Source organism: Carlito syrichta, unplaced genomic scaffold (assembly GCF_000164805.1).
Source record: "Carlito syrichta isolate Samal-C Ts95f unplaced genomic scaffold, Tarsius_syrichta-2.0.1 Scaffold315299, whole genome shotgun sequence".
Lineage (NCBI taxonomy): Eukaryota > Metazoa > Chordata > Mammalia > Primates > Tarsiidae > Carlito > Carlito syrichta.
Window position 1 is genome coordinate 34,864 of NW_007259395.1, and position 27,786 is coordinate 62,649.

Sequence of the window (27,786 nt, forward strand, 5' to 3'; positions counted from 1 at the left end):
AATCCTGCTTTCTCACTTTCTAGCCCTCCATGTTCCTCATTACTTCTGGGCATAAGACAAGAACCCTGACCTGAAGAGCTGCAGAAGATCATCAGAGCTGAAGCTGTCCACCCTGGGGGCTGGCTTGCCAGTTGACTAAGAACTGGGAAAGCTGTGGAAAAGGCAAGACTCCGAAGATGAGACACTCCAGAGGTTAGGCTTGCTAGCCCACTGAATCAGCAACACTCTCAGGGTTTGGCTTGCCAGCCCATTACAGCCAACACTTCTGCGGCTAGGCTTACCAGCCCCTCAAGCTGATGGTCTCTGGGGCTCAGCTGGCCGACCTGTTGAAGATGATACTATCGAAGCCCAGGCTGACCTGAAAAATCCGTATCAACACTACTTAACACCATTTTTTTTTTTAATAGCAAAGAGATCCCTCCATAATATATTCTGAAATAAACTTAAATTTGAATAAAATTTAAATGTTCAAAAATGAGAGACAAAGAGGCAGAAGTACATAGAGAAAAAGAGCAAGGGAGGGAGAGAGGGAAAGGTAGGAGACAGGAAAGGACATCCAGAACAGCTGATTAAGGGGACTGGCAAATATTATTCCCCAAAACAAAACCAACAATAAAACTGGACAAAATTATCAAAACCACTTAAAGAGCTTAATATTGACCAAAAACATTATGAAAAATTGAGAGGCTCTGGTTCAAGAAAATCTACTGGAACTTGGTAAAAGAACAGTGGAAAAATGCGGTGATTTTTTTTTTCATAAGATTATAATTTTTTATTTTAAAGATGGGGGTACAATTCAGGGTTAAGTATATACATGTTCATTATGCAGTTACCCTTGCTGATGAGGTGTGCCTTCCCCCATCCCCAGCAGAATCCTACTACTGACAATCCTTTCCTTATAATATTACAATAATAGTTCAAAGTCCATCTATGAGTGAGAACATGTGATACTCAGTGTCTTTGTTTCTGTGATGGATCACTCAGCTTTTGGCTCCTATTGTCCCACACTTGCTCCCAATACCTTGGTGCAGAAGTCATACAAGGACAAGACAAGCTGTGAAGACAGGCAGCTCCAGTGCCAGAGTGAGCTAAATTTATTTGGAGAAGAACAAGGAGAATCCCATGCCCACAGGTATTGTCAAAAACAACTACTTGACAGGTTGAAAAGTAAAAAATAAAAAAAGAAAGGAAGAACTCAGCAGCCACACATTGCAAGAGAAATAGACTCCATGGAATTAATTAGTCTGGACACATCTTCCTAAACAAACAAAAAAGAACAACCAAGCTGGATGTGGTAGCTCATATGTATAATTCCAGAACTTTGGGAGGCCGAGGCAAGAGGATTGCTTAAGGCCAGGAATTCAACACCAGTCTGAGCAACATAGCGAGATCTCAACTCTACAAAAAAAATAAAAAATTAAAAATTAGCCAGGTATGGTGATGCATGCCTGTAGTCTAATCTACTTGGGAGGCTGAGGCCGGAGGATCTCTTAAGCCCAGGAGTTCAAGGCTACAGTAAGTTGTGATCATGCCACTGCACTTCAGCTGGGTGACAGAGTGAGACCCTGTTTCTAAAAAAGAAAAAAATAAAAAGAACCACCACCTCCAATTCTGGGGAGAAAGGAATCAGAATAAAGAATATATTATCAGCCGGGTTCGGTGGCTCAGCCTGTAATCCCGCGCCTTGGGAGGCTGAGGTGAGTGGATTGCCTGAGCCCGTGGGTTCGAGACCCACCTGGACAGGCGAGACCTCATCTCTACAATAAATAAAAAAATCAGCCAGGCGTGGTAGTGCGCACCTGTAGTTGCAGCTACTTGGAAGGCTGAGGTGGAAGGATCGCCAGAGCCCAGCAGGTTGAGGCTGCGGTGGCCGGGAGTGGCCACTGCACTCCAGTCTGGGCGACAGAGTGAGACTCCAACTCAAAAAAAAAAAAAAAAAGAATATATTATCAAAATGTCCAGTTTTCATAAGATATGAAAAGAAGCAGAAAAGTGTGACACACAGGTGGGAGTGAGGAGGAGCAGTTTAAGTAAAAACTGTCTCTGAAAGAGCCTAGATGTTTAACTTAGTTGACAAAGACTTCAAAGCAGCTATCATAAATATGTTCAAAGAACTAAAAGAAACTATTTTTAAAGAAAGTATGATGACAATGATTCATCAAATAGGAAATATCAATAAAGAGAAATTATCAAAAAAGAACCAAATGAAAATTCCAAGTTGAAAGATATAATAACTGAAATGAAAATTTCACTAGAGAAGCTCAACAGCAGAATTGAGCTAGCATAAGAAATAATTAACTTGAAGCTAACTCAATTAAGATTATCCAATCTGAAAAAAGGAAAAAAAAAGATGAAAAAAAAGTTTTAATCCCAAAATCAGGAATTGTAATAAGGAGTCTCACTCCATTTTTTTTGTTGTTGTTTTTTGATGTTTGACCATTGGCTTATTTAAGCCTCACCTCACCTTTTCCGTCTGAATCCACATTTGGACAAACTGTTAAGAAAGCCCACATGTGCTCCCATCTTTAGCCCCAGTAGGAAATTCAAATTTTGCAAATTCCCAGCCTATACATGGGACCTTCTCTCTAGTCACCTAGCCATCATAAAGTCATAACCCACTCCCTCCGTTTCACTCAAGCCAAGCAAGACTGGCTTGCACTAACCCTACCATCCTCAGAAGTCTCTTGGGTGAGTAATGTGTGTGGAGTGCTTTCAGCATAGACATCTCACTTATTAAGTGGAAGGGGGTTCATTCTACCTCCACAGGGTGCCAGAGAACAGGAATGAAAGAGGATGGGACATCTCAGCCAAGCACAGTGGCTCATGCCTGTAATCCAGCAGCTTGAAAGGCTAAGACAGAAGGATCACTTGAGCCAAGGAGTTGGTGATCGGCCTGGGAAACACAGTAAATTACCATCTTAATTTTTTTAATTTTTTACTTAAAAAAAAAAAAAGAGGGGACATTTCTACAGACCTTATGGAAATTTAATATATTATCAGGAAATACAAGAAACAACATTATGCCAACTATGATGAAATGAACAAATCCCTAGAAAGACACAAATGACTAAAACTGAATTAAGAAGAAATGGAAAATGTGAATAAACATATAACAAGTAAAGAGATTGAACTACTAATTTAAAATGTTCATATTGGAAGTCCTGACTCGAGCAATCAGAGAAGAGGAGGCAATCAGGGGTATCCAAATAGGAAAAGAGGAAGTCAAGTTATCTCTCTTTGCAGATGATATGATTGTGTACCTTGAAAACCCAAGAGAACCTGTCAAAAACCTCCTTACACTGATAAAGGCCTTTGGCAAAGTCTCAGGATATAAAATAAATGTGCAAAAGACAATCACATTTCTTTACACCAATAATAAACAAGCACAAACCCAAATAAAAACCACAATTCCATTCACAATAGCCATAAAAAATGAAATACCTTGGCATCTTCCTCACCAGAGATGTGAAAGACCTTTACAATGAAAACTACAAAACACAGCTCAAAGAAATCAAAGATGACACGAACAAGTGAAAAAATATCCCATGCTCATGGATTGGAAGAATCAACATTGTGAAGATGTCCATCTTACCTAAGGCAATCTACAAATTCAATGCAATACCCATCAAATTACCAGTAACATTCTTCTCAGACCTAGAAAAAACAACCCAGGAATTCATATGGAAACACAAGCGACCAAGAATAGCCAGAACAATCCTCAGCAAAAAAACAAAGCGGGTGGTATCACATTACCAGACTTCAAACTTTACTATAAAGCTACAATCATCAAAACAGTTTGGTATTGGTAGGAACAGGCATATAGATCAATGGAATAGAATTGAGATTCCAGAAGCAAAACATCAATTTCTCAACCAACTCATCTTTGACAAAGCCTCCACCACCTACCACTGGGGAGAGGAGAACCTATTCAGTAAATGGTGCTGGGGAAACTGGCTGACCACATGCAGAAGATTGAAACAGGACCCCTATCTATCCCCATACACAAAAATTAACTCTAAATGGATCAAAGACTTAAATGTAAAACCTCAAACCATAAGAACCTTAGAAAATGAAGGACATACCCTCATGGAAATTGGAACTGGCATCCATTTCCTGAACAAAACCCGAAACCCGCAGATCATAAGAGAGAAGATAGACAAGTGGGAATTTATTAAACTGACAAGCTTCTGCAAAGCCAAAGAAACCATCAAGGGAGCAAGGAGATAGCCTACAGACTGGGAAAAAGTATTTGCCAACTCCAGGTCTGACAAAGGCTTAACATCTTGGATCTACAAGGAACTCAAACGTGCTGAAAAGAAAAAAACAAACAACCCCATTATAAAATGGGCAAAAGATATGAACAGATACTTCACAAAGGAAGACATCCGAGCAGCCAACAAACACATGAAGAAATGTTCAGCCTCACTAATCATCAGGGAGATGCAAATCAAAACCACACTGACATAACACCTAACCCCAGTCAGAATGGCAGTTATCAATAACTCAAAAAACAACAGTTGCTGGAGAGGGTGTGGCGAAAAGGGAACACTTCTACACTGTTGGTGGGAGTGTAAACTAGTGCAACCTCTGTGGAAAGCAGTGTGGCGATTCCTAAAAGCTCTAAATATCAACCTCCCATATGACCTTGCAATCCCCCTACTGGGAATATACCCTGAAGAACTCAAACCACTCTATCAAAAAGATACCTGCACACGAATGTTTATCGCAGCATTGTTCACAACAGCAAGAACCTGGAAGCAAGCATGCTGTCCATCAAAGAGAACTGGATTTAAAAAATGTAGTACATATGTACAATGGAATACTATGCAGCCATAAAAAAGAACATAATCATGAATTTCACAGCAACCTGGATGGAACTAGAGTCTATAATACTGAGTGACCTCTCACAGAAACAAAGATCTGAGTATCACATGTTCTCACTCATATAGTGGACCTTGAACATCCAATGTAATACTATAAGAAAACGACTGACAGTGGTGGGAAACTATGGGGGGAGGAAGGGAGATGGGATTAACGGTAGTAAATATCTGTCTGGGGATGGGGAGACACCTCTTATCATCAAGGGTGCCTGAACGAAGCATATTTGTATACTTTCCCTTAACTGTACCCCATAATATCATAATAAAAAATATTGATTATTAAATAAATAAATAAATAAAATTTTCCAATAAACAAAAGCCCAGGCTCAAATGGCTTCACTGGTGAATTCTACCAAACACTGAAAATAATAATAATAATAATACCAGTCCCTTAAAACTCTTCCAGAAAATGGAGAGAACTCATTCTGTGAGGACAGTAGTCCACTGATACCAAAGCCAGAGAAAGCCATCACAACAATAAAAGTTAAAGTTGTTTTAAACATATAAGATAGTTCAGATTTTTTAAGTTTCTTCTTGGATCAGCATTGTTAATTTGTATTTCTATAGGAAAGTGTTGATTTCATGGTGGGAGCCGAATGTTGTTCAAAATATCCTCTTGAATTTTCTTAATATTTAGAATAATGCTGTCCTTTCTACAATAAGGAAAATCTTCTATATCTGTGATACCCAATATGGCAGCCATTAGCCATGTCTTTTGAGCTGTTGTAAGGTATGTACAATTGAATGTCAAGTTTGAAACTTTTGTATTTTATATTTATTCACATAAGATAGTCTCTCAGGTATTAGAATTGTAGATTGGCAGTTATTGTCTCTCAGTACTTTAAGATATCATTCCATTGTCTTATGGTCTCTATTGTTTCATTGAGAAGTCAACTGTTAACCTAATTGTTGATTATTTTTAAGTATGCTGTTCTTTCTCCCAGCCCATGGCAACTTTTGAAATTTTTCTGTCTTTGGTTTTCTGTATATTTACTACATCATACCAAAGTATGCATTTCTTTTTATCCTGCTTGGTGTCGTTAAGGGTTCCTGAATCTGTTGCTTAATAATTTTCATCAGTTTTAGAAAGTTTCCAGTCATTGTCTTTTCAAAGATCACTCCTGCCCATTCTCTCTCAGTTCTTTACCTGGGATTTCAATTACACACTTTTGATCTCAATGTCTCTACGTCTCTAAATTTCTTCAGTATTTTCCATCTTTTTTTCCTCTGAATTTTTTCACTTCACGAATTCTCTCTTTAGCTCTAGCTAATCTTCTGTTAAACCTCTCCATTAAACTCTCAATTTCAGTTATTATGTCTTCAAGTCTAGAATTTTCATTTCTTTTTTTGTTGTTGTTGTTAAGTTTCAAATTCTCTACTAAAAATGTTGAATCTTGTCTTTTATCTCTTTGAACAAGGTAAGCATATCTATATTTAAGTCTGTCCCCAAAAAAGTCAATAGCCAAAGTCCCTATAAAATGAATACTACTTCAATCTCTTTTCAGGGTTTAAAAATATTCAAAGTGGAGCTACAGTCCCTGTGAGGATCTCTCTACATCCAATTCACTCCTACTTCTAGGTTGTAGCTCTTCAGGGTACCAATCCCAAATAACAGTGATTTACCAGAAGCACTCACACCCCAATTTAGCAGGGCTGGAATTCCAAACTCAATTCTTCTAGCCCTAATAAGCAATCAATGCACTGCTCAGTTTTTCAGCTAACCCCTCTAAAAACCAGCAACTATCTGTTGAAGAAAAAGTCTCAAATACTAGCATTGCCTCTCTAAGCCTTTATTTTTCCCAAATATTCACCCTCTTATTAGTTCCCAACTACCTTCAAGCAGATTTTTTTTGAGAGAGAAGGCTTTGCTTAATTGGCTTTTCTAGTTATTGTCTGAAAAAAGATTGGTTTCCAATTATTTTCTATTTCAACTGAGAGTTAAATTGCCAACTTTACTCTTAACTCTCTCTCTCAGTCAATGCCTTAAAATAACAAATCTCTCCTACACAAACTCATTCTTCTCCCTGACAAAACTTTTCCACATCTGTATCTATTCTCTCTTTTCTTCTTGTTTTAGAGGCAAAAAAAATGTCTTCACATGTTTACAACCTAACTTCCTCAATGTGTGTTCTTTGCCCTAGTTCTACTCTAGAACTTTACCATACCCATATTCTCTCCATAAGTGCACTGCCAACAGCATACAACCAAACTAAAGGCCAGACTCTGTCCCCCTTCTGCCCACTTCAAGTTACCAGACATTCCTTTTCTCTCGTTCTCCTCATTAACAAAGTTTTAAAATGTGGCCTAGACTCACAACTTCTATTTCCCAATTACATATTCTTTTATCCTTTTTGGAATATGACTTTTGTTCTCACCCTTACAATGAAATAAAGGCTTCAGTATTCCTAGGGTGGAAATCCTCATTACTTACATAATGGCATACTCTCAGTTTGTTTTTTTGTATAGGATACCACTAACTAGCCCTTTGGACTACAAATTCTTTACTCTTGACTTCTGGCATACCACATTCTCCTGGTTCTTCTATCTCTCTCTGCAATTCTCATATTTCCTTGCTAACTTCTCTCTTTCACTTATCTCTTTAAAGTTTATACCATTTACAAGATTATATTCTTAAGCCTCATCTCACTTCTCTTTCAAAGAGTTTTACATCTACATCTTTAGCCCTGCTCTCCTAAATTCTTTAACTTTCCAACATCTTGCTGAGAATCTTGGCAAGCACTTCAAATGCAACAAGTTTCTAAATCAGCTTATTATTCTCTTCAAACTAAATGTTCCACCTGCAAACTACATCCAGACTAATGACATCATTATCATCCCTAGACAGCAACTGAGTCACCTAATGTCTTTTTTTCCATTAATACTCTATTACTGAGTTCTGTGTATTCTACCTTCAAAATGTGTCCTAAATAGATTCCTTCCTTTCCACCTAGATTAGCACTATCTTAACTCAGGTTGTTACAGTGTATGTACCATTAAAGATGACAGTAGTTTCTTAGCAGGTCTCTCAACCACTAATCTTCAATCCCCGTTTCACCAACAACACAAAAGACATTTTATGAAGTGCCTTTTCAAAGCCCTTCAGAGTTCCTAACTGCAATTTTGTAACCTAATCTACCTTTCCAGTCTTACCTCTCAATACAAGTTTTCCAATGTCATACCAGGTGAATCCTTGATAAAAACATTAACCTGGAAAAGCCCATGATTAGCATCAAAGCTTTAAAAATGACTTAAAAATAAACAACTATAAACTCTGGAAAAAACATCAAAAACAACTACCTGTAGATTCTTAAGAGTAAGCAAATAGAGGCAGATTGTTGGGTGACGTAGAAATCTAGAGAAGAAACTGGTACTGGGGTGAGTTTCATGTGATTTTATGAGGGTTTTTTTGAGGGGGAGAGGAGTAGAAGTTTTGCCCCAAGGGCAGGTCACCATCACAGGAGTGGTATAGTGCAGGCAACTAAAATTTCAATAGAATTGCACAGGCTGCCTGGCAAAAAGAAAAGGGAAAAGCCTAGGCAACCACAGATGGCTGCAAGTGGCAATCTAAAAGAGAGAGCTGAAGAAGAAAATTCCCTAATTCTTATGAACATGGTACAAGTCTCAGGCTGACCCCTTAACTGTGTAAGACAGCATTATAAAAGCTGAAAAATTTGAACTGAGATATGAGCCATTTCCTACAGGAGGCAAGACTTATAGTCTGAGCCTAGCAGGGTCTGAAGCTAATTGCTGGTGAAATAAAAAACATCAAGATTCTTCAGAGAAATTTAACAGAATTCAGAGTCTACACAAGCTAATAAAAATAATATCAAGACATAATGCAAAATTATTTAACATACAAAGAACCCAGAAAATGTAACCCATTCTACAGGGAAAAAATAATTAGAATGTCCTAACCTCAAAATGACTCAAGTTAGAATTATCAGACAAAAACTATAAGTCATGCTCACTGAGGTAAAGAAAAAGACACTCAGTGGGCAACCCCTTCAGGTTCCCTCTCACTGTGGGAGCTTTTCTGTCCTCTCAAAAATTCTGCTTTCTAAAAAATAAAAAAAACCACTCAAAATGACTAAAAAGATTAGAAATCTCAACAGAGAAATAAAAATGTACTTTAAAGCTGAGCACAGTGGCTCATGCCTATAATCCCAGCATTCTGGATAGCCAGGGCAGGAGGATCACTTGAGCCCAAGAGTTCAAGACATGTTCTAGGTAACATATGTTCATAGAACAGCTTATGTTCTAGGCAACATAGTGAGACCTTGTCTTTACACAAAAAAAAAAAAATCAAAAAATTAGCCAGCTGTGATGGCACACACCTGTAGTCCCAATTACTCCGGAGTTGAGGTGGTAGGATCGTCTGAGTACAGGAGGTCATGGCTGCAGTGAGCTATGAGGGTGCCACTGCATTCCAATCTGGACAACAGAGAAAGAAACCGGCTCAAAAAAAAAACTATATAGAAGGATGTGCATAGGTTAGATATAAATATTTTGCCATTTTAATATAAAGAACTTGAGCATCCACAGACTTTGGTATTTGTGGGGGTCCTGGAACCAATACCCTGTGGTTCAGCTATACTTGAAAATTCCTAAGAGAGTAAATTCTAAGTGTTCTCACCACAAAAAATAAGTATGTAAGGTAATAAATGTTAATTAGCTTGACTTAGTCATTACACAATGTGTGTGTGTGTGTGTGTGTGTGTGTGTGTGTGTGTGTATCAAAACATCACACTGTGCACCATAAGTATATATATCTGTATCTATTCATTTAAAACAAATAAATAAATAACAACATACTAGAGGGTAGTGGGTGGAGGGAACAGGGACAACACACTAACCTAAGTAACTTTTGAGTACAGTATTTAACCAAACTCTAAGGTTAAAGACAAAAAAGAAGTGTAATTAAAGATTAAACTCTAGTTATTAGGATTTTTTGCAGAGAAGTATGAGTTAACAATTCTAAAACTACTTTCTATATGTTCTAGAATTGAACAAATAAGTACAAACTTGTGGATAATAGAAATCAGACATAACAATGTTAGAGAAATAAATTACAAATACAGAAAAGTGGAAGAACATCTGAGCCTAGGAGGTCGAGGCTGCTGCAGTAAACCATGATCATGCCACTGCACTCCAGTCTGGGCAACACAGTAATACCCTGACTCAAAAAAAATCCAAAAGAAAAAGGAAAGACAAGTGGAAAGGCTAGAATTAAAATGGAATTAGAGATACTGGCATTATGCAATTGTTTATAATATAGAAAGACAAAAAAAGACACATCTATATACACATACACGTATGCAAGTATATAAAAGTATATTTCTACATTCTCTAGCTCTGTCTGCTGAAAGGGCCTAGAATCAAAAACATTCGAGTAGCAATAAGTGTATCTAGCATATCTAGATCTCAGATTCTAAATACCATTCACCACTAAAAGGGACCAGGGCTCTAGAAAAATAGCCAATTCTGAGACTAGGGTAGGAAAGTAGGAGCCTAGAAGAGGAGTTGGCAAACTATGACCCACAGGCCAAATCTAGTCAGCCACCTGTTTTTGTAAATAAATTTTTTCTGGAACACAGTCATGCTCATTAGTTTACAAAATTATCTATGGCTGCTTCTGTGCTACAAGGGCAGAGTTAAATAGCTGCAGCAGAGACTGTATGGTCCACAAAGCTGAAAATATTTACTATCTGGCCACTTACAGAAAAAGTTTGCCAAGCCCTGGCCTAGAATATCTTGTTGTTCCAGAAAGTAAGAAAATGCTCGAAAAATGATGAGGACATGTCAAACATTCACAGGAGCCAGTTGAAAAGGATACTACTGGCCAAATATATGAAAACTTAAGTATCAAAAATTTTTAATGTTAGTATATTATAATCCACTAAATAAAATATGAACATATAAGTTCCTACTGGTAAAAGTACAAAAATTAATAAATAAGTGAAATGGAAGCTCTTCCTTACAGTAGTATCCCAACTAATAAATCTAGAAAAAAAGACGCAATTAGAAAATGACCAGTTAATGAAATGATTAGTTATGAAAATGATTAGTTAATGAAATTAACTAATTTCACCAATGGATGCTAAAACAAGTGAGTGAAAGCTTGAAGAGTAACAATATTAAATAGTCTCAAAGATATTCAGAATATATAAAAAATTTTATTTATGAAAGTATGTATTCTTACATGTTTAAACTTCAATTACCTTCAAAGTACTCTCTGTTTGATGCAATAACCTATCAAAATGCTTTTTCCACTGCTCAAAACAGTTTTTGGTTTTTGTTGTTTTTGTTTTTTGTTACAGAGTCAGAGTCTCACTCTTTTGTTCAGCTGGAGCGCAGTGGCACACTGCTCACGGCCACCACAGCCTCAACCTGCTGGGCTCAGGCAATCCTTCCATCTCAACCTTCCAAGTAGCTGGAGCTACAGGTGTGCATTACCACCTTCAGCTAATTTTTTGATTTATTGTAGAGACAAGGTCTCACCAAGTTGCCCAGGTTGGTCTTGAACCCCTGGATTCAGGCAATCCTCTGGCCTCCACCTCCCAAAGTGCTAGGATTACAAGCATGAGCCACTACACCCAGCTAACAGTTTTTGAATTCAACAATTTTGATGTCTTTTAACGCTTCTGTCATTTTTTGTTTCACTTCTTCCACATTGACAAAACTTTTCCCTTTGAGGACTTTCTTCATTTAGGGATACAAAAAAATTCACTTGGAGCAAGACTGGATAAATAGGGAAGGTGAGGCATGGGGATCATATTGTTTTTGGTCAAAAACTGCTGAACACTTACTGCAGTGTGGGCAGGTACATTGTCATGGTGGAAGAACAGTCACCTGTTTGCTGCAACTTGAAATGTTTCTTCTGCAAATTGTGATGCAACCGTCTCAAAACTTCCAAATAAAACCTTTGGTTGACCATTTGATCCAGAGGAATAATTTTTGAGTGTCTTACAAAGGACCTGCCTTCCAAAAAAATTTCTGAATTTTTCTGGGGCCCCCTCATACAAAGAAGGAAAATCATATCTTAACAGTAGAGAGATCTGGAAGAACCACCTTAATTAAATGATCAAAGTAAGTATCTGTAATGGGACAAATCAATATCATATGCCTTCTGTCTGATATAATGCACTAAGAAAAACATGTCACTTTCAAAACATCAGTAAACACCAGCAAACCTTCAAACATCAGGGTTTGACTGTCCCCTCCAAAATTCATGTTGAAATTTAATTGCCATTATGATGGTATTAAGAGGTGGGATCACAAGAAGTGCTTTGGCCATGAAGGCTCGACCCTCATGAATGAATTAATGCTGTTATTACAGGAATTGGTTCCTAATAAAAAGCAAGTTGGTCTTCTCTGCTCTTGCTCTCTCGTGTTCACTTTCCCTTATGCCTGCTGCCAGAGATGATGCAGCATGAATGCTCTTGCCAGATGTCAGCCCCTTAATATTGGACTTTGCAGCCTCCAGAACTGTGAGAAGGAAATTACTTTTCTTTATAAATAAGTCAGTGGCGTTCTGTTACAGCAACAGAAAATGGACTAAGACAATCAGTCAAACCTAAATTGAGGAACCTGCTACAAAACTAGCCCTGTTGCATATCTGGTCTGTAATCTTCAAAAATGTTAAAGTCATGAAAAGACAATCTGTTCCAGATTAAAGGAGACTAAAGACATATGTCACTCATGATCCAGAATTTTCTTTTCATAAAAAGAACATGAGTGAAAAATATGAATATCTATAGATTAGTCAATGGTATTATATCAATGTTAATTCCCTGACTTTGGTAACTATACAATGGTTAAAAAGAGGAGGCTTTCTGAGTGTCTGCAATTTATACTTAAACAGCTCAAAAAAAGGGGGGTGGCAAGTGGGGAAGGATATTAAAGCAAATGCAGTAAAATGTTAACACTGGGGAACCTTGTGAAGAGTATAAAGTGATTATTTGATTCATTTTTGCATCTTTCTGTAGGTCTGAAACTACATGTTTTTCAAAAGAATCCAAGTCTTTAGTTACAGAATCATCTATTTTAGTGAATTACCTTTTTCTTATGCTAAAGAATATTTCCAACAACTGACAATATAACATTTTTAACACTCTCCCTAATATGGAATACAAATGACGCACTAAATAAAAGAAGTTCAAATAATCAATTAAAGGATATGTGGGCTACAAGATCATTCCATCCTGTTTCATATGAGCCAAACAGATTTATTAGCTGCAAGCTCAAATAAAATGACCTCAAATGAGAGTTATGTCAGTAAAAACACTGCCTCTTAACAGGTCAGAAGTGACTTTGCTCACTTATATTTTACAAAATATTTTGAGGATTTAAAAGATTAAATGTCCTGAAAGGGACAACAGCCCAGCACTTTTTGCAAACACAGCTGTTGGTTAAAGCTCTTGAGAAAAGAAAAGTTCTGGAATAGAAATCAATTGTAGGAAGAGATAATGGTTTTTAAATATTCAGCAAATTTTGGAATATTTTATTATTAATCTAACAGCTGACTTGTTTCTAAACATATGCTTCATCACTATATGCTAGGCCCTCTTCAGGCCATGAGCACAGAGCAATAAACTTAACCGACAAGATCCCTACTCTCATGACACTTACAATCTAGGGGGAGTAGATGGTCAGTAAACAAGTAGACAGCCAATGAAACAGAGTGACAACAGGTTGGGGAAAGAGGGTACTACTTTAGTTCCAGTGATTAGGAAAAGCCTCTATTGAGGAAGTAATACTGGAGCTAAGGCTTCCATTTGAAGATCTCAGAGGAAAGTCTTCTAGGCAGAGGGTACAACAAATGTAAAGACAACAAAGGATGAACAATCTCAGCATGATCAAAGAGCTGAACCAAACAAACCAAAAAGCCTCACTGCTCTATGTACAGTAGAAAATAGCAATTATGACTATGAGTAAAAATGCTCATAGCGTATAGTGAGAAATATAAATGATGTCAGGGATTTCTTTAAAATATTTCAGCAAGGAAAAGATAAATTAAAAAGAAATACATATGACAAATGTGCAGAAATTATTAAATTTAGGTGGTGAATAAATAGGAGTCGATGTACTATTCTCTCTGCTCTTACATGTTTGATATTTTCATAAAATTTTTTAGAAATTCCCCATAACAGAAGTTTAATGTCAAAATTGACAATACCGTATACCATCTTAATCTTACTTTAACACCCCAGCTTAGCTCTTGCCTCTTCAGGTCTTTTTTCTAATGACCTCACTTGAGATATAAACAAAAGATTTAAGGATAGGTATATACTGGGTAGGTCCTATACTCTATGGGTGAATCTAGTTTACATGAAGCTAATCTATCTAAGGCAAGATTAGAATCTAGAGAGTATTAAGAGAACATAAAATAAACAACCATATACTGATAAAGAACAAATCATTCTTTCTGAGAATTGCCTGAACTAAGGACCATCCTCCCAATTCCATGGAGACTACTCTGGCAAAGACCTTCTAATTGTGAAATCCCACTGTCAATGTTCAGTCTTGATCTTACTTGACCTTGCTGTAGCACTTGACACAGTTGAACATTCCCTCCCTTCTTGAATGTTCCTCTCTACTTCCTTGGCAAATGCGAGAACAGTACTAAAGATGCCCATGCTTCTTCTTTTTAAGGATAAGCGTCATATCCACAGCCCCTCCTGAGAGACAGCAAACAACTTTTGTCCCAGATGTCCAATTCTAAAAAAACCAGGAATGAGTCCCTCCTGGGACCCAACAATCTATAATATGTAGAATGGTTTGAAAACGGTGCGTCAGAAACTTCTGTTTCTGGTAACCTAATGGAATCAATATTCTGAAAAACTCTGATACCAAATTATTACAAATGCTAAACAAAATATTACTAACTTCTTTTAAAATGCACAGTTGCGGCCAGGCTCGGTGGCTCAGCCTGTAATCCCGCGCCTTGGGAGGCTGAAGTGAGTGAATTGCCTAAGCCTGTGGGTTCGAGACCCGCCTGGGCAACTTGGCAAGACCTTATCTCTACAATAAATCAAAAAAATTAGCCAGGCGTGGTAGTGTGCACCTGTAGTTCCAGTCACTCGGAAGGCTGAGGTGGAAGGATCACCGGAGCCCAGCAGGTCGAGGCTGCGGTGGCCGGGAGCAGCCACTGCACTCCAATCTGGGTGACAGAGTGAGACTCCAACTCAAAAAAAAAAAAAAGAATGCACAGTTGCACTCTCAAGAAAGAAAATAAAATCCCAAGGAGCTAAAAATCACGTGAGAGCTAGAACCATAATAAGTAGGAGCTAAGGCTACAGAGACCCTGGGAGCATTTTCTGGTGTCAATGCCAAGAATGTTTTAAAGCTGGGGTGGGGGGGCAGGAGACGTGGCTTTGACCATATGAAAAGTAGAAAAGTGGGAGTGAGCACCCCTGCAAAAACTCAGACCCTTGAAAGGCAACAATCTCAGTGACAAGACAGGTTGGGAAAAATACAAATGCTGGCAAAGAAAAAAAAATCAAGAAATAATGTCTGTTTTGACTTGGGACACAGGAAAGTTTCCTCTGAAGAGTTATAACCCAGGCGTGCATTCATACAGTATAGTTTAGCTACCTAACCCAAAGCATAGAATCTAACTAAAAGTGATTCTAGATTGGTAGTGTCCTAGGGTGCTGGCTAAACCAAAAAATCCTTTCAGAATTATTTGCTTCAGAGTATGCCCAGAGTCAAATGCCTGCTAAGGTGTTTACAAAACACATGGAGAACAGAGCCATCATGACTGAGAGTCAGACAAAAAAACAGCAAAATGTGGTGTAAACTATTTTCAGGTCTTAAAAAAGACAAAATACAGAATATTTTTAAACTATGTATATGAAGAAATAAAAGAAAAATAAGCACAAATGAAAGAAATGATAAAAGACAAATGTTAAAAAAATTAAGTAGAACTTTTAAAAGAGTAATGTTGGTGAGTAACTTTAAAAGTAAATATACTAGTAGTGGACTATCATTTGCCTCTGGTGTTTTTAAAAGTTAGATAGTTAAAAGTAAAAGTACAATATTGTCTGATATCGTTCTCAATGTATGTGTAGGAGATAGTTAAGGCAACTAACTATAAACCAGAGAGGATAAAGGGGCCTAAATAGTGGTAAGGTTCCTATGTTCTACCTAAAGTGATAAGATGTTAGTATTAATGGACAATGACATAGTAAAGATATCAATTCTTCCCAAATTGATCTATAAATCCAACACAATTCTTACCAAAGCTGCAAGACCTTTTTGTACGTATAGATAAGGTTATCTTAAAATGTATACGGAAATGCAAAAGAACTAGAATAACTAAATTAATGAACAAAAAAAAGAATAAAGTTGGAGAAATCACACTACCCGATTTTAAGCTATAAAGCTATAGAGATCAAGACAGTGTGATATTTTCAGAGGGACAGAAACCTAGACCAATGAAACAACAGAGAGATTCCAGAAATAGTCCCATACAAATATGCCAATTGATTTGAGACAGAGGTACAAAAGCAATTCAAGTGCGAAAAGCCAGACTTTCAACAAATGGTGCTAGAACAATTGGACATCAATACACACACACACACACACACAAAACCCTTGACCTAAGACTCACACCATATATATATATATATAAATTAACTTAGAATGGATCCCATATCTAATATAAAACTACAAAACTTTTTTAGAAGAAAACATAAGAGAAAAAGCTTTATGACCCAGAATTACATAAAGAGTTCTTAGTCATGTCATGAAAAGCATGATCCATAAAGAAAAAATCATATCAACTGCAATTTTTTTCATTTCTAGAACCTAGTCATTGACATACCTGGATGACAACTTCAGACATTCTTACCTAACAATGTTGACCATTAGAGTTATTTTAAGAAGACAAAAAAAAAAAAAAAAGAATCTGAGTTCTCTGGGAAGCGGTGGCTCATGCCTGTAATCATGCATTTTGGAAGGCTGAGAAAGGAGGATTGCTTGAGCCCGGGAGTTCAAGACCAGCCTAGGCAACATAGCAAGACCTAGTCATTAAAAGAAAAAGAAACAAAAAATTAGCTAGCCATGGTGGTGCATGCCTGTAGTCCCAGCTACTCAGGAGACGGAGGCAGAAGGATCACTTGAGCCCAAAAGGTCAAAGCTGTGGTGAGCCGTGGTCATGCCACTGCACTCCAGAAACAAAATGAGATCCCAACTATTTACCTACCATCTATCATTTAGGATCTGTGTGAAGACCTCTAGGAAATTAAATTTAGCTGTTGTAGACCCTCCAGGTCAATTCTGGGACTGCTGGCCTCAATCAAGTGTTACTGACAAAGAAAAAAGGCTATCTCATGTATTATAACAAGAATGATGCCATATCATCTTGAACACTATTCCCAAATCTTCCCTGACTTGTTCATTATTATAATTCTTGGTGGGACTTAGGTTTCTATACTTTTTAAGTTTTAAAAGTTATACTAAAAATGTAATTAAGAGACTTAAACTGTAAAATATTTTATTTCTGCAATCCCAAAGCCTAGCAGAGTGTCTGCTGAATAATAGCTCAATAAAGTTCGTTGAAAAATTCCACCATTCCCAAGGAAAAAGGAAATGCTGAATTTAAGAGACTGAGTTATGAAACTCACAAAACCTTTGTCACCTCAACCCACTTGCACATCCTATCAATCTGTTCCCATTATTTTCCCTCTATACTCTCAAAGCTGTTACAATCTCTCTGTCATTGTTCTAGTACTGGTCCATATTACCTTCCCTAAACTAATACCTAAAAGCTTCTCCTGCTTCAAGCTCCCACGTCCTTCATATATAGTCCTGATTCCCACAGCCAATTTACCCTTCCTAATGTGTGGCTCTATGTCACCATGCTACTCAAAATTCATGCCAGGATGTATTGAGTTCCTACAATGGACCGGGTACAATGTTTGGTCCTAACAAATACATTGAAAAAGAAGCAAAAGAGACCAGTCCTTCTCTCGTGACCACCTACTGTCTAGGGTGGAAGAAAGACATTAATCAACAATTATACAAATTGATGTGTAACTGCAAACTGAATTTCTATTCTGGAGTTGGAGGGTATACAACACATTCAATGTGGCTATAGCTTAGAGAACAAAGGGAGAAGTAAGGAAGGATTAGGCTGGAGAGAAAAGCAGGGCCCATACAATGCCAGCGCTTCCAGGATATATTAAGAAATTTGGTTTTTTAACTTATAAATAATGGGGAGGTACTGAAGTGTTTCAGGAGGGCTACATGATCAGATTCACATTCCAATAAAATCCCTCTAGCTTCAGGGTAGGGATAGGAGGACTAGAATAAATGGCCTCCCAGTTAGAAGGCTATCTGAGTAATCCATGTTTTTTTTTAAAAAGTTGGTATTTGGCCAGGCGAGGTGGCTCATGTCTGTAATTCTAGCACTTTGGAAGGCTGAGACAGGAGAATTGCTTGAGTGTGAAATTTCAAGACCAGCCTAAGTGAGACCTTGTCTCTATAAAAATAAAAAATAAAAATAAAAAACCAGTTACTAAGGAGGCTGAGGCAGAAGGATTGCTTAAGTCTAGGAGGTCAAGACTACAGTGAGCCATGACACTGCCACTGCACTCAAGACTGAGAAACAGAGTGAGACCTCGACTCAAAACAAAAAAAGGTAGTATTGAGACCAAGAAATTTTATTCAAGAAATATTTAGGGCTGGGCTCAGTGGCTCAGCCTGTAATCCTAGCACTTTGGGAGGCTGAGGCGAGTAGACTGCCTAAGCCCACAAGTTTGAGACCAGTCCAGGCAACTTGGCGAGACCTCGTCTCTCCAATAAATCAAAAATTAGCTGGGCGTGGTAGCGTGCGTCTGTAGTTCCAGCTACTTGGAAGGCTGAGGTGGAAGAATCCTTGGAGCCTGGCAGGTCAATGCTGCGGTGGCCATGAGTGTGCCACTGCTCTTCAGTCTGGGCAACAGAGTGAGACACCAACTCAAAAAAAAAAAAGAAATATTTAGGAGGCCAAACCAACATAACATGGTGATTAAGTAGTCATGAAGGGTGAGGGAAAGGTGAGCAAAGATAACTTCATGTTTTGTGGCTTATACAATTGGATGGATGGGAATTAAACTTGCCAGGACAGGTTATTGAATTAGGGTAGAAGGATAGAGATCATCAACCCAGAATTGGACATGCTGAGTTTGAGGTGACTGCAAAGCAAGAAATGATATCAAACAGGCAGCTGGGCTGGGGTCAAATTTGGGAGTCACCAGAGAACAAATCATAACTGAAGTAACTTCAGTTGTGAACACAGATGAAATCAACCTGGAAGAGAATATGGAGAAAAAGAGAAGGGGCCTAGAACTGAAATTTAAAGAGTCTGAAAGTTTGCTCGCCAGGGAGAAGAAAATGGAAATTGCAAAGACAAAGAAGGAATGCCTACTCAGAATGAAATAAAAGAGAAAACTCAGAAGAGCATGATGGCAAGAAAATCAAGGTTTCAAGAAGGTAGTGAGCAATAAAATCATATGCTGCTAAGAGAAATGAAATAAAGAACTAAGTGTTAATTAGACTTATTAGCAGCATGATGTTACAGGGAGCTTAGTGAGAACTGTGTTGGTGAAGCAATGGGGATAACAACTAAAGAGAAATAAACTGAGGCTGGGAGGATTTGGAGTTAGTTCAGTTGATTCTTCTATGAAATGTGGTAGTGAAGAAGAAGAAGTGGAAGCAAAAGACAGAGTTTGTATTTGTCATTGTTGCTGATGTTACCGTTTTTATGAAAGAAAAAACTTGAGCATGTTAACACTAAAAGGAAGAAAAAATTTGAGCATGTTAACCCTCAAGCTCCGTGCACATTTCACACAGTTCACTCACACTCCACTCTAACCTCACTTTTAAAAATTTTACCCATTAAAGAACAGAACAAATTCCATATCCTCTCCCCTCCGTGAGTCTTACCCAATTTCTCCGGGTCTTGGTATCCATTCTCCGTAATCCCAAGCATGTCTTGTTTTTTATCTATTGAGCATGTTAACACTAAAAGGAAGAAAGAGCTGAGGAAGTGGGGCCAAGTATAACATGCAGCTTCTATGAGGCCAGGAGGGGAGACTGGGAACGGTACATTTTGGTTAGTACTCCCCCAGCATGTACAGTGCTCAAGCCCCGTACACATTTTCACACAGTTCACTCACCCTCCACCCTAACTTCACTTTTAAAATTTTTACCCATTAAAGAACAGAACAAATTCCATATCCTCTCCCCTCTGTGGGTCTTACCCAATTTCTCTGGGTCTTGGGATCCATTCTCTGTAATCCCAAGCATGTCTTGTTTTTCACCTATTTGACCACATTATCCTTGATAGCAGGTTCCACGGAATACACACTGGGAAATGAACACTCTCATTCCTGTCTAGCTCCAGTCCTCCTCCCTCAATACAGCCTTCCTAACCACCACAGAGCAAAGTAATACTTTACCTTGAAAGGTCCTGAACAATTTCACTATTTAGCACATGAAGTGTTGAAGGTACTAGTATGTAAATTTCAAGAGTATAAGGCCATATCTGTCCTGCTCACCACTGTGCCCCCAGTGCTTAGAAGGGCTGGCACACAACAGGCACCCAAGAAATGTTTACTGAATAAAGTCATTAAAAGAGAGGCCCCGCTTCTCTTCAACAACTGCACATTACTTAGAAGTAGGGATCATGTCTTATGACTTTTTCTACATAGTCCCCTACAGAGTATACATCTAATAATTTTTTTTTTTTTTTTGAGTTGGAGTCTCACTCCGTCACCCAGGCTGGAGTGCAGTGGCATGTTCACAGCCACCCCAGCGTCGAACTGCTGGGCTCCGGCAATCCTTCCGCCTCAGTCTTCCAAGTAGCCAGAACTACAGGCATGCACCACCATGCACAGCTGACTTTTAACTTATTGTAGAAATGAGGTCTCGTCAAGTTGTCCGGGCTGGTCTTGAACCCACAGGCTCAGGCAATCCACTCGCCTCAGCCTCCCAAAGGCTGGGATTACAGGCTGAGCCACTGAGCCCAGCCATAAATGTTCTTGATAGCAGGATGATAATTTACTATGCCCTAATGTCACATTGGAAATACACAGTTTGGCAATATAACTTAATACCAACGAAAAAGAATGAAAAGCCTCTATCATGTTTCTCAGCTCTAAACTTACAAGACAATAATAACTGTCCACAATATTAAAAATTCCCCATCCACCAGAATGTAAGAAAACTCTTAAAGACAATTGAACTGTCTCTCTCTTGTTTCTGAAGTTAGTTTATAAACTCATATGGCACTCAAAAATCTCAGTGTTAGCTGGGCTTGGTGGCTCAGCCTGTAATCCCGCGCCTTTGGGAGGCTGAGGTGAGTGGACTGCCTGAGCCCGCTGGTTCGAGACCCGCCTGGGCAGTGAGATCTCATCTCTACAATATATATATATAAAAAAAAAATCAGCCGGGCATGGTAACGCACGCCTGTAATTCTGGCTACTTGGAAGGCTGAGGCGGAAGGATCACCGGAGCCCAGTAGGTCGAGGCTGCGGTGGCCGGGAGCGGCTACTGCACTCCAGTCTGGGCGACAGAGTGACATTCTAACTCAAAAAAAAAAAAAAATCTCAGTGTTTAAGATTTACCTGATGCTGGAGTTTAATATTTTCATATCTTCATAACACACAGGAGGATATCAATAATGGCAGGAAGTACAGAAAGGATATTGCTAGAGTAGATCTATAGTATCACTATCTGCCTAGTAAAGACAGAATAACCTTTTCTTTTTTTGAGTCAGAGTCTCAATCCATCGCCAAGGTTGGAACACAGCGGCATGCTCATGGCTACTCCAGCGGCGACCCCCTCGGCTCAGGCAATCCTTCCAAGAAGCCAGAACTACAGGCACACGCTGACACGCCTGGCTAATGTTTCCATTTATTGTACAGATGAAATCTTTCCAAGTTGCCTAGGCTGTTCTCAAACCCATGGGTTCAGACAATTCCCTCACCTTGACCTCCGAAAGTGCTGGGATTACAGACTTGAGCCACTGTGCCTGACCCACACAGAATATAATCTTAATGCCATTGAATTACCAGATTTTTGGTCAGAAATCACAAAATAACGAACATAAGATCTGCAATGAAGAAACATACAAAGCCAGAATTGAAAGAGATCTCAATATAAGTTTTGCTACCAAATAAGGCTCCAAAATATTGTGAGGTAGAAACTTTTTCATTTTCAACAAACAGCATCATGTCTTATGTGAACTTTGTATAAGATTATATTATAAATTCAATCTCATGTTTCCCTCCCACATTTTATTACTATAATTAAAGTCATCTACAGAATTATTAAATTGGAATTAATAAGATTACTTCTTATACTTTAAAGACTTTCATACCAACTGGCATTTTCAGTCCCTTGAAATTTATTTTAACCTCTCTTTATGGGAAAAATGTACAGACTAGAGACAAATTCTGGACAGAGTAGCAAAAATCCCAAGTCAAACACAACAAGCACTGTTTTCTGGGGGGGTTTTTTTGAGTCAGAGTCTCACTTTGTCGCCTAGGCTGGAGTGCAGAGGTATGCTCATGGCCACCAGAGCCTCAACCTGCTGGGCTCAAGCAATCCTTCTGCTTCAATTTTCCAAGTAGCTGAAACTACAGACATGTGCCACTACACCCAACTAAGTTTTCTGATTTATTGTAGAGATGAGGTCTTATCATGTTGCCCAGGCTGGTCTCGAACCCGTGAGCTCAGGCAATTCTCTCACCTCGGCCTCCCAAAGTGCTGGGATTACAGGTATGAACCACCATGCCCAGCTAACAAGTACATGTAAAAACAATAAGAAATCTCTCTTCATCCATCCAGTGGAAGAAACAGAGACATCTGTGAAAATGAAAGGAAAAACTACTAAATGAAAACCTCATTTTTTAAATAAAATAAAAATCTAATGAAGCATAGGAAGGCACTGGTGTCTTCATGCTTAGCTCCAAATACTAAAAAATAGGGTCTTATAAAAAGGGAGGGGGCTTACTTTCATAATGTGTAAGCAGTCACACTGGAGTATCTGCCATGATCATAAACTTCAGCAATAACTGGATAAAATTATACTCTGTCTCATGAAGTAATTCAGGAGCAGTACTTCAGCACCACAGAAAAAGCCAACCTCAAAGGTGTTGGAAACCACGACATCTATTTCATTAACCCCTGTCTCTACTATCAAATAAAATCTATCTAGGATCTTGTCAATTTCTTCACTATCTTTTGGGAGTTTTTTTTTTTTTTTTTAAGTTGAAGTCTCACTCTGTCGCCCAGACTGTAATGTAGTGGCACGCTCCTAGCCATCGTAGCCTCGACCTACTGGGCTCTGACGATCCTTCCACCTCAGCCTTCCAAGTAGCTGGAGCTACAGGCACACGCTACCACGCCCGGCTAATTTTTGATTTATTGTAAAGACAAGGTATCGTCAAGTTGTCCAGGCGGGTCTCAAACCCGTGGGCTCAAGCAATCACCTTGGCCTCCCAAAATGCTGGGATTACAGGCTGAGCCACTGAGCCCAGCCCTTTTTTATCTTTTTATTTTGGAAATTATAAAGTATATACAAAGCAGAAAGAATGAGGTAATGAATTTCCATATGTTCATCATCAAGTTCAACAATTATCAATTAATAGCCAATGTCGTTCTATCCATCCCTCCACAAATACATACACACACACACTAAATTATACTTAAGTACATGGGAAAATGTTTTAATCCCCTTTTAAAAACTGACAATTATAAGTCATAATTGCAAAATACTCTATTTAGCAAACAATTTACCAATAACTACTATTATCACTTAGGGCCTTTACTTACACAAAGCATAAGTTTTATGGAGCAAGGTTACCAGAGGTGTAATCCAAATTTCATGCTGTGATGCAGAAACAGTTATTTAAAATCACCATCTATATGCATAATTTCAATGGTAATCAAAGCCATCAAGTTTCTATATACACTAGTCTCAAAAGTAATAAGACAAAGGAAAAAGGGTTGCAAAGCTCACTCACATGACCAAATATTACCAGGGCAAGTGGAAAAATATGTGACTTTCAGAGCCTACAATCAACTGAACAAAATGACTAAAACATTGAAGAACTGAAAGTACTTTTCCCAAAGTTCATATCAGTTCTAATAAAATGTCAGTGTTCGTAAAATTTTATTTTAAACAGGAACAGGAAGCCATGACACAGAATAGTTAAGTGAGTTTGTTAAGGTTGTACTGGCACTAAGCAGCACAACTAAAACTAGCTATGAGTCAACTGACTGCCATTCCAGAGCTTTTTAGGGTGGAAGTGGGAGGGGTAGATCTTTTATCAGAACTTGAAAGATAGGAATTTGCTATCATGGACTCCATTTTAAATTGTTTATTTTAAAATTTTACACAAGAGATTAATATCAATCTGGCTTCTATGTTAGTTCTTTATTTCTTTTAAAAATGTTAGTTATATCATTACTTTATCCTTGGGAAAGTATTGCTATAACAATGCCTACTACTCTGAAAACATCTGGAATTTACTATCTACAGACTCTTTCAGCCCCAAGCAAGGTAAGACCTTGCTAAGAATTATTTTCCTGCCTATAACACAAAGTGCACATCATGTCTTGGAGAATGCTCCCAAAGGAAGACATCAAAATCACAAGCAGTTGTACTATACCCTCAAAATTGCAGGGAAGAAGTCTAGTATTATTCAAAGAATCTGAAGGAAAGTGGGACACAAAATTCTCAACAGCAAAATGACTAACATACTAATAAATCCAGACTACAGACAGAGAGATAGGAAAAGTTTAATGACCTCTAAGTCAACTTTCTGATTTTAGATCTGGCCTATCAGTTAGGTACCTTTTATTGATGGACCTGAGAGAGACCCTACAAAAACAACCCTGATTCTCCTCTCGGTGGAGAAATTAAATCCCACATTCATGCCCTTCAATGTGAGAGAGTTTAAAGGTCATAACTCCAGGGTCTGGAGCATTCCAAAATTCTAGATTTCTCAGATAAAAACCACTATAACTCTCAGTGGCCATCACATGGATTTAATAGCTAGCAACTTCAGGTTGACAGCAGAGAAATAGAATCATCCAAAAAATAACCAAAATAATTCCAAAAATACTGAAGTACTACGATGACAGTCCTGTGGCATTTCTTCTTCCTACTGTTTCAAAAAGAGAAGTCAAAATAGCAATGGAATCCTTAGTTCTCACAAAGACAAAACAAGCCCTAGGTCTATGCTCTCCAGGGAAATAAGCAGAGCTTCCACTTCCATTAAAGAACTCCAGTTTCCCAGTGTTTATGCTTGCCTTCTGAGCAGAGGATAACAGTGCAAGACCTCAGCTCCATGGCAAAGTTCAGAGTCTTAGGATTATTTTAGACCTTCAGGTTGCAAGTGTTCAACTTGTCCTTTATGGGGAAGCTACATCCCTAAGATCTTGCTGCCTCTAGATACACATTAAATATTAATCTATATTCATATAAGTTTTTGTGTACATTTCATTAACCCAGATATGAGGAAATCCAATGTTATGATTCCCACAGAAACTGTAATCCTGGCAAACCCATATACATGTATTTTGTATTACTTCAGAAGGTAGTCACCTTAAAAGATACATACAAAGAATAAAGCACATTTTAATCTCCATATCTTATTACAAAGAAAAACTCCAGGGATAGCGAAGCTCTGTAACACCAATTAACAAAGACAAGACCAAGACCTAGAGAGTGTCCTGGGAAACCATGATCACCTAGCCTGAAGGACGTGGGCCAAACAACTTAACAGGGTTTCTTCTAAACTCTCAGTTCTTATATGCGAGAAAACCAGTTGCTTGGTGTTTAAAACTTCAATTCATGGCTGGGCTCGGTGGCTCAGCCTGTAATCCCAGCACTTTAGGAGGCCAAGGCAAGTGGATTGCCTGAGCCTGTGGGTTTGAGAACCACCTGGGCAACTTGGCAAGACCTCGCCTCTACATAAATCAAAAATTAGCCAAGTGTGGTAGCATGTGCCTGTAGTTTCAGCTACTTGGAAGACTGAGGCAGAAGGATCGCTGGAGGCCAGCAGGTCAAGGCTGCAGTGGCCGGGAGCATGCCACTGCACTCCAATCTGGGCGACAGAGTAAGACTCCAACTCAAATAAATAAATAAATAAACAAATAAATAATAAAACTTCACTTCAAATATTCAATACTTCGAAAAAGTACCATAAATGCTAATCAGATGCAAAATAGGCTCAATTTTAGCTCCAACTAGGAGCAACAGATAAAATATCTGGTTATCATAAAAAGGATCATTTACTGTAAAACCAACTAAATAATACTTAAGTCAGTTAGATAGAAAATGGTTTCCATGGTTCTTAGTTCAAGGTTAAAATACCTGTTTCTGAAAGGCTAAATGCTATTACAATAGGCTAAAATGAAAGACAGAAGAGCTCAAGGACTAAGCGGCCAAACACCAAAGTCTGAATTCAGGTTCTACCACTTAAGACCTATGCCTTTGGGCAGCTACTTTGCCCATTTTTACCTCAGTTTCACCATTTAAAAGACGTGATAATAAAAGACCTAAACGTAAAACCTCAAACTATAAGAATCTTAGAAAATGCAGGAGGCACCCTTATGGAAATTGGAACTGAGAACCAATTCCTATTCAGAACCCTAAAGGCCAATACCTTAAGAAATAAGATGGACAAGTGGGACCTCATCAAACTAAGGAGCTTCTGCAAAGCAAAAGAAACCATCAAGAGAGCAGGGAGACAGCCCATAGAATGGGAAAAAATATTTGCCAACTGTATATATGACAAAGGCCTAACATCTAGGATCTATAAGGAACTCAAAAGCGCCAAAAGAAAAAAACAAACAGCCCCTTTAAAAAGTGGGCAAAAGACATGAATAGACACTTCTCAAAAGAAGATAGATGGGCAGCCAACAGACACATGAGAAAGTGCTCAGCCTCACTCATCATCAGAGAAATGCAAATCAAAACCACACTGAGATACCACCTAACCCCAGTAAGAATGGCCATCATTAATAAAACAAACAACAACGGATGCTGGCAAGGATGTGGAGAAAAAGGAACGTTTCTACACTGCCGGTGGGAATGCAAACTAATGCAACCTCTTTGGAAGACAGTGTGACGATTTCTGAAAGAGCTAGAAATTGACCTTCCATATGACCCAGCAATTCCCCTATTGGGAATATACCTGGAGGAACTCAAATCATTCTACAAAAAAGATACCTGCACACGTATGTTAGTTGCAGCTCTATTCACAACAGCAAAAACATGGAACCAACCATGTTGCCCATCGAAGCTGGATTGGATAAAGAAAATGTGGTACATATACACAATGGAATATTATGCAGCCATAAAGAAGGACAAATATATGGACTTCACAGCAACTTGGATGGATTTGGAGTCGATCATACTCAGTGATCTATTACAGAAACAAAGAACAAAGTACCATATGTTCTCACTCATAAGCGGACCTTGAACAATTATAATACTATAAGAAAGCATTTGGCAGTAATGAGAAACTGTGGGGGGGGATTGGCAGCTGAGGGAAACTGCTAGGGGAGGAAGGGGCATACCTCATCAACAAGGGTACCTGCATAATCAATGTTTGTATACTTAACCCTGAATTGTACCCCACATCTTTATAATAAAAAAAGAAATACTTAAAACAAGAAAATAAAAATTTTTAAAGAGGTTATAATAATAAAGCCTACTTTGTAAAGCTATCTTGAGTACTAAATAAAGTGATTACATATGTAGAGTTCTCAGAACTGTAGTCTTCAAAAATGGCAGTGTCACATAAAACAGGCTAGCCAGGCTCAGTGGCTCAGCCTGTAATCTCAGCGCTTTGGGAGGCCGAGGTGAGTGGATTGCCTGAGCCCGTGGGTTCAAGACCCGCCTGGG

The 27,786-nt window shown here is 38.4% G+C and overlaps 1 protein-coding gene across 1 annotated transcript in view; it reads right to left on the reverse strand.

Annotated features, from left to right (window-relative positions):
• Positions 1–25,999, reverse strand: part of LOC103275081 (DIS3-like exonuclease 2) — a 47,105-nt gene extending 21,106 nt beyond the window's left edge. Inside the window, exon 1 of the mRNA XM_021706157.1 lies at positions 25,885–25,999. The gene's annotated coding sequence lies outside the window, so the exon portion shown is untranslated. The remainder of the gene's footprint in view (positions 1–25,884) is intronic.
• Between the last annotated feature and the right edge of the window lie 1,787 nt (positions 26,000–27,786).